This window comes from Xenopus laevis, chromosome 4L (assembly GCF_017654675.1).
Source record: "Xenopus laevis strain J_2021 chromosome 4L, Xenopus_laevis_v10.1, whole genome shotgun sequence".
NCBI classification, from domain to species: Eukaryota; Metazoa; Chordata; class Amphibia; order Anura; family Pipidae; genus Xenopus; species Xenopus laevis.
Window position 1 is genome coordinate 143,982,035 of NC_054377.1, and position 8,459 is coordinate 143,990,493.

Consider the following 8,459-nt stretch of genomic DNA (forward strand, 5'->3'; position numbering starts at 1 on the left):
GAGCAGGCAGAGGCAGCCCTGTGCTACGTACGAGGCAGCTGCTTCTACTGTGAAGCCTCCCAAGTACTGTAGACTATTTCCAGTCCTTCCCTTCGCTGGGAACTATCATATGTCTTAAAGGGACACTGCCCACAATTTTATCAACCAACCCAATCCACGTGGGAGTCTGCCCACCAACTTTCAATGTCAGTTTTAGTGTCTCATTACACAGATCGATTTTTATTTCCCTTCAGCTTCCAGTTTCTTTGAAAGAGGGGGGTGTATCGCTTGCAGTCGTTTATTACAATAAAAAGGAAAGATCAGTCATTGGAAGGAGCAGGTCTGCTTTAGTCTTAGGTAGAGGGTAGTTGTACATCCATTAGGTCGTGTTAATAAAATAGAGTAGTCAACTCATTTAGACTATTTTAATTTAGATCATTAAAATGATTTAGAGTGTGGAGTGCCTGTAAAAAGATTATTATTTTACTCCGTATCTAGCAGCAAGTAAAAGTACTAATCATTAACTCTCTGAGTGACAGAAAGACATTTGTACAGTATGTTGGGATCTCACTGATTATTCGTTGGAGCCAAAGGAAAGTCTAATGCTGCTGGCGCCCTAACAAGGGAATTTGGATGCTGCTTCAGATATGAAGAGATGAGGGGAAGTGTTTCCTGGGTGCGATTTGGGGCGTTAACTGTTCGGAACTATTTTTGTCACAAATGTGAAGAATGCTCGGATTATTTTACAGCCTGCCCCTGAATATTAAGGGGATGTGGTATAAGAATAAGATATGTGTGAGTGAAAATGAATAAATCTTTATTTTGCACTTATTGTAACAGACTAATGTACCAAAAAATACATGATTCGGGCATTTCAACCAAGAAGAAATTTAACGGTTCACTGAAACAGCAGCACAAAATCCACAGGAAGTTTCAGGGTTGGGCAGAGAGGGCATTTGGGTAGCAAAAAAATAGGCTTATACTGTATTCTAACAGTGATATGTATATTCTTTAGCGCAGGGGTGCTCAACCTTTTCCACCCGTGAGCAACATGTAGAAAAAGAGTTGAGGAGCAACACAAGCATAAAAATGTTTCTGGATGGTGCCAAATAAGGGCTGTGATTGGCTATTTGGTAGCCCCTATGTGGACTGGCAGCCTACAGGAGACTCTGTTTGGCAGTACACCTGATTTTTATACAACCAAAACTTATCTCCATGCCAAGAATTAAAAAATAAACACAAAAAAAAAAAAAAGGTTGAACTCGATGGACATGTGTCTTTTTTCAACCTTACTTACTATGTTACTATGTTACTATGTTACTATGTTACTATGTTACTATGTTACTATGCTTTGAGGCCACTGGGAGCAACATCCAAAGGGTTGGGGAGCAACATGTTGTTCACGAGCTACTGGTTGGGGATCACTGCTTTAGAGAATGCAGCTGTCATTGAACTTTAACCCTCAGCAGCCCCTGACAGCCAAAGACTCTCAGAGGTGTTGCTGGAACTTGTAGTTAAAACAACAGTGTGGGGGGGGGTAACAATTTGGACATCCATAACAATGTTTTTTCTATTCATACTAGAGCCCATACCTTCCTGCATTTCACAGTGCCCCTATACCTCTCTATACCCCTCTTTTATACTAAGCGCCTTTAGTTTTAGAGCACAGAAGGGCAATTTCCCCCCGAGGAGGAAGCTCAATACACGGGAACTTGGTTGGGGGCACTGTGACCTACTGCCCTGGACAGTTAGGCAGAAGGTTGAAGTATATATAAATATATACACATGTCAATGTCACCTGTTATATGCATTTGAACATGAACTAAATATCTGTATATTAAGTAGATCCATGAATTTTTCAGGACTTACCACTGTGAGCTACAATGGACATCTGTACCCCAAAACATTTCTGAATGGAATTTCGCCACCCTGGATATTTATAGTAACACCCATATCTGTTCCAAATCCAGCTGAAACAATTTTTTGGGTTGGAGCTTTCCTGTCTAAATGGAAACAGTTGGATGTAGGCCTCCAGCCTATGAAGGACATCTAGTCATGCTTTCAGTGGATGCAGTTGAGTCTGGCAGAAACCACGCAAAATTCTGATGGGGCAGTCCGACACTGAAAACCAGGCTGAAACCTTAAGGGCCCACTCCTCCTACCCCTGTGGCAAACTCCCCTGTGCATGTCCACCCACCAGCTCCCAATGTGCCACCCGCCCACACCATTCCCTCCCTCCCAATGCACCGCCTGTCAGCCCCTCCTTAGCTTGTACAGCTTCCTTCTCCTCCTAAAAACTTGTGGCTGCAGGTCCTGGCAAGGGGGGGGGGGCAGGCCGGGCTCAGGAGGCATACCTCCCAACATTTGAAAAACAGACAGATGGCCAAAAAGATCTGCTGTGCATAGCCATGCCCATTTTATGGCCACACCCCCTAAATACCACATTCATTTTACAAAATTTGGCAGGCTATGGAATGTTTGAACCCATTTCTGGGGGTTTTAGTGTCAGGTTTTTAGTGTTATTACAGTTTTGCTAATGAAGGTGCATTGCCCTTTAAAGGGGTTCACCTTTAAATCAATTTTTAGTATGATATAGAGAGTGATATTCTGAGACAATTTGCTATTGGTTTTCACTATTTCTTATTCGTGGTTTTTGAGTTATTTAGCTTTTTATTCAGCAGATCTCCAGTTTGCCATTTCAGCATTCTGGTTGCTAGTGCCTAAATTTCCCTAGCAACCATGCACTGATTTGAGTGAGACAGCAACATGAATAGGAGAGGCCTGAATTTAAAGCTGAGTAATATAAAGTAGCTATAACAATACATGTGTAGCCTTACAGAGCATTTCATTTTTAGATGGGGTCGGTGACCCCCATTTGAAAGCTGGAAAGAAGAAGAAGGCAAATAATTAACACAAACTATAAAAAATAAATAATGAAGACCAACTGAAAAGTTACTTAGAATTGGCCATTCTATAACTAAATGTCAACTTAAAGGTGAACCACCCCCTTTAAGGTACAGATCACAGTTTCCCCAAGAGATTTGTTTATCTTAAACAGTTACAATTGTATCTCTGCTGATATTAAATTGTTACAAATGTATCAAAGTGCACCTGCCAATTATTCTGGGCTCTCTACCAAAAGCTTCTTATTTAATTACATTTCAGAAAGATTGTATGGTTTTTCTGGCTGTTCAGTGCAGGAGATCAGAGATAAACTTGGGATATTTCACTAACAATCAGGGACTGCGGGTTGAGTTGTCAAAATCGGGACTGTTCCACAAAAAACGGGACAGTTAGGAGGTATGCTAGTGGGGCCCATGAGGACTGAGGCCCACCAGGTTTTTTCCGGGTGCCCCACAGGCCAAGTACAAGCCTGGTCTACAGGAGAAAATGGGGAATCTAATAGTCAGCTGCTAAGGCATGGATAAAAGTGAAAATAGAATTAGTAAATGCATCATAGAAGCTTCAGAAAAAGAAAGCAAAAAGAAAATATACATACACAAGTATATATAAACTCAGATCATAACATTTCCATAAAATAAATCCACATGTAAATGAAAATGAAGGTATAGTTGCCCTTTAACTGACGGCACAATAAGCAGAAACATAACGTAGCAACAGCCATTGTTACATCAACTGTAGGACAGTAATGAATGGACATGCTACAGCTCTGGTTACTATAAACAACAGCTTTAATACAAATTCCAGAAGTCTACCAACTAGGCCAGTGCATGATTTCCTCTGTTCCGTGATATCCATACATTAAGTAAGGTTCCTTTCCACCCTCTGTACATGATTTTCACCGACTCAGCTATTAATCATCACCGAGCAATCTCGTTAAACCAGTCCTGGGGGCTTAATATGTAATTTATTGATATCCCAGTATTCTTGGTGATATGAGATTATACTTGTAGCGATCGTATTTCACACTATTACACCGGTGTTTTCCCCTCCTATAATTTTATATTTAGAGATTTTGCTTGTGGGGACTTTTAAGGAGCCGGGAAAGATTTTCATTCACTGCCAATATATCATTCTCTAATTTATAGCTTCTGCTATCTTTTAGCTCAATTTTGTATAAATTATAATCACCTCTCAAGGCCCCCTATTGGCCATGTTTTCACTTATTTGCTAAACGAATGCTCCTGTAAGGTTAAATCAGTTTCTTTGCTTGCACAGGCTATTTTATTTTGCATATCTGTCATACCTTGCCTGTGAGTCAACTCTACCAATGCATGAGTGAATGTATTTATTTTTTACATGGTTTTAAAGAGAGAAGTTACAGTATGCCTGGCTCTCCAAACCAACATGTTGCCAAATGGCCAAAAGCAAAGAATGATGAGGCCGTGGCTGTTCTAACCCCAGGGTATTAATATGAAGCTGGTCTTCCCTTTGATGCTATAACAGCCCAACTCTTCTGGGATGGTACAAACTAGATGTTGGAACATTGTTGCTGGGAGTTGCTTCCATTCAACCACAAGAGCATTACGGGCAGAGACACATGTGGAGATTTGGGGAGATTAGTCGCCAGGCTACAAATCGCCTCTCCTTCAGGCGACTAATCTCCCCGAACTGCCTTCTCGCCGATTAGAATCCAAATGGCCGGAGGGATGGCACTCGGATTTATTTGTTTTCCAAGGTCACCCGTAGTTGCTTCACTAGGAAACTTCGGGGTAACTTCGGAAAACAAAGCACTCCGAGTGCCATCCAGCTGGCAATTTAGATTCTAGCTGTCGGGAAGGCAGTTCTGGGAGATTAGTCGCCCAAAGAAGAGGCGATTTGTTGCTGGGCAACTAATCTCCTTGAATCTCCACGTCTGTCTCTGCCCTGATGAGGTGGGACACTGATAATGGGATAAAGTCTGGATCACCAATAATCATTCCAAGAGGTGTCTAGTAGGGCTGAGGTCAAAGTACGTGAAGTCAAGTTTTCCACTAGCTTTGTGCATGGAAAGAGTGTTCCCCAAAATGTTGCCACCAAATATGAAGAATAGAACTCTGTAGCCTTAAAGGGGTCGTTCCCCTTTGCGTTAACTATTAGTTTAATGTAGAGAGTCATATTCTGAGACAATTTGCAATTGGTTTTCATTTTTTCTTATTTGTGGTTTTTGAGTTATTTAGCTTTTTATTGAGCAGCTCTCCAGTTTAGAATTTCAGCAGCTATGATTTGAATAAGAGACTGGAATATGAATAGGAGAGGACCAGAATAGAAAGAGGATTAATCAAAAGGAGCAATAACAACACATTTGTAGCTTTACAGTACATCTAGATGGGGGTCAGGGACCCCCATTTGAAAGCTGGAAAGAGTCAGAAGAAGCCATTCAAAAACTATACAAAATAAATAATGAAGACCAAATAAAAAGCTGCTTAGAAATGGCCATTCTATAACATACTAAAAGTTAACTCAAAGATGAACCACCTCTTTAATGTTTGAAACCAGGGGCCCAAACCATGGAAACTGCCAGAGAACATTATTCCAGCTCCACCAAAATGACTGTCAGCATTAAGAATTTAGAAAGGTGGCATTCTACTGGCACACGCCTAACACAGACTTTAAAGTCCTACACCAACAGGGTTGGGACAAGTCACTGGTGTGCCCAAGGCAAATCTCTCTCATCACCCCCACATGCTCTTGCAGTGACACAAAGTGGGTAGGGGAGGAAGGAGTAATGTGCTGATGTGGTTCAAGGTGTTAAAATCCTCTCCTGAAAGGGCTACAGATTAGGGGCAGCCAGGCAGAAGAATTACAATAGGTGCCTGGCACCCCCTCACCTTTGCACCCTATGCATGTGCCAGAGCCATGCTAGACCGGCCAGGCACCCTAGGCAAACTGGCCAGTCAATGCACCAACTGGGAGCATGTGCGAATTGACGCTGACTCACATCCACCCGCACGCATGTACTAATTAAAGCTCACGCGCACGGAAGCACAAACCGGATAGGAGAGAGGGGACTGGACTAGGGGAAGCAGGCAGGTAAGGTACGTACCTGGCACCCCCCAGCTTTGCTCCCCCTAGTCCCAGACCTGGACTCCTTATCACTACAGAGGGCACCCTTTCACATCTCGAGACTCCATAGAAGATGGGTGACCTTTACACCACTTCAGCCAATGATTGACATTGCACATTGCTAGATTTGTTTGCCGCTGATCTGCCATTAAAGCTCCATGCTCCCTAGAAATAGAGCTAAAATTGCATCCAGGGATCATTTGGAACTCAGCAGTTAATATTCCAACTGAAGAATTGATGTCGTTTCGGTTAGAATGAAACTTTTTCACCAGTAGTGTAACTATAGAGGGTCTGCTTCCTCTATACATATAAAAAATCATCAAAAGTATGAATCAATAGGATCATCAGGATAAGCTCACCGCTTTCCAAGGTGGGTCCAGGTGCTCATGCCTTAGACCTTCAGCACAGGGGAGTAATTCACAGTAATTCGATAACAGGCACCACTCCGGAACAGCAATCGTGAAAATTGTAGAATCCAAGAGCCAAAGTTTAAATATACACGAGACACTTAATCATAGGCTCATGATTAAGTGTCCCTGGATGACATGAAACACGTAAGGCTTTATCTTTTAGACATAATGTAAAATAAAGAAATGTTTTATTTTTATATTTAAACTTTGGCTCTTGGATTCTACTATTTTCACGATTGGTGTTCCAGAGTGGTGCCTGCCTGGTATTGAATTACTCTGCATCCTCTATAGCCAAAAAGAACCCCCCCTCCTTCAGCCACCGTTTTACCTGGGTGGGGAAGCAGCAGAGGATAGTGTGCCAAGTCTGGAGGGGAGTGGGCGGGGTCTAAGCGGGAAGTGGGCGGAGGCAGGAAGTGGGCAGGAGGATGGGGATCAGAGTGCGCTTGGCCCCTCTGAAGATTTTTTTGCAGGGGGGACTGGTGCACTCTAGTTACACTACTGTTTTTCTCTATGCTCATTATAATCAGGCTTCACTATTCTAAACCCAATTCCATTGAGCACCATATGCCAGGTCAGCACTGAATATTAAATCAACATTCTAATTCCTGCTTTTCACAAAATAACCACCCCTCCTTTCCGAAGGGCATGCAATATTATTCTAATTTATCCCGGGAGAAAAGGAAACAATTAGAATTATAGGCACATACCTTGTGTTGAGATGGATAGTCCCAAATATTTAAAATGAACACAGTTTTCACAACAGGATTAGGTTTCTTTTCCCAAAACAGATTAAAATATCCCCCATGGAACAATTCCAGCTTCTTAATCAGTTTCTAATGTTTGTTTTGTTCGCTTGCACCTGTTCTGTAACAAGGAAGTCTGGAAAATAAATGTATGCTGTGACGCAGAATAGGTTTAACACGTCCCTCCACATTCCCAGTCATGTAATCTAACTATAGGATAGAGCGCTGCCTAATGACAGGCTCATGAATATTGAACAGAACATACAGGCCCAATTTTATCTTCTTTTCTTCTTCAGTTTGTCAGTTGAAGTGGGATAATGAAATTGGCTTTTTACCCTGACATCACTTTCCTTTGGTTGTCTTGCTAAAATATACTGTTATGTTGATCTTCTTGCCAGTGTATGTCAAAAGTATTGTTATGTCCTTTACATCTTACATTTTCTCTATGGACAAACATACAAAAGAATGCCCATCTTCTATATACAATTTAAAACATACAGCCGCCCTTTTCATTGTCATTGTGACTCCACAGTTACCCACATACATCCTAGATTATTGGCATACTCACACAATCTCTGCTCTTTATTGGTGGAAGCCCAATCCTCCTGTATGACTAGGTGTCTGTGCAAAAGCAATTCCTAATTCAACATACTGCATGCAACAATATACCAAAAATAAATTTTGCCTAGCCACCATCCTTAATAATGGCTAGCCCTGGGGTCAACCAAAACTTGAGGTTGCCTCTATAATTATATAATTATATAAAGTAGGAAACCCCTGGTTTATACCCCTTCAGCAATTGCACTTAAACTAGTACAGGTTGGACAACATCTATAGCAAATAAAGCAGAAGAATTGTCATCTTGCTCTACTATTTCCTTCTTGCTCTACTGTCTCATTTATTTCTATATTGCCTCCATCTCCTACTGTCTCCTTCATTCCGTATTGTCTCCATTGTGCTCCACTATCTCTGTACTTACTTGATCTTGCCTAACTGTCTTCCTGTGCCACTATCTCTATCTTGCTCCACTGTCTCTCTACTGTCTTATTACTGTATTGTCTCCATGTTACACTACTGTCTCCATCTTGTTCTACCGTCTCCTTCATGCTGTATTGTCTCCATCTTGTTTCCACTCTCTGCATTGTGTTCTTCTGTCTTTGTAATGAAGTTACCTGGTGGTCTAGTGGGCAGCAGCGGGGTCCAACGCCGAATCACTCGCGTGGACGCCTGCTGCTGAGCTGCTCCCTTCCGGGTTCCGACTTTCATTTCTTAAAGGCGCAGGCACGCTGGCGTCATAATTTGCGCGAAAATCAAATGGTAT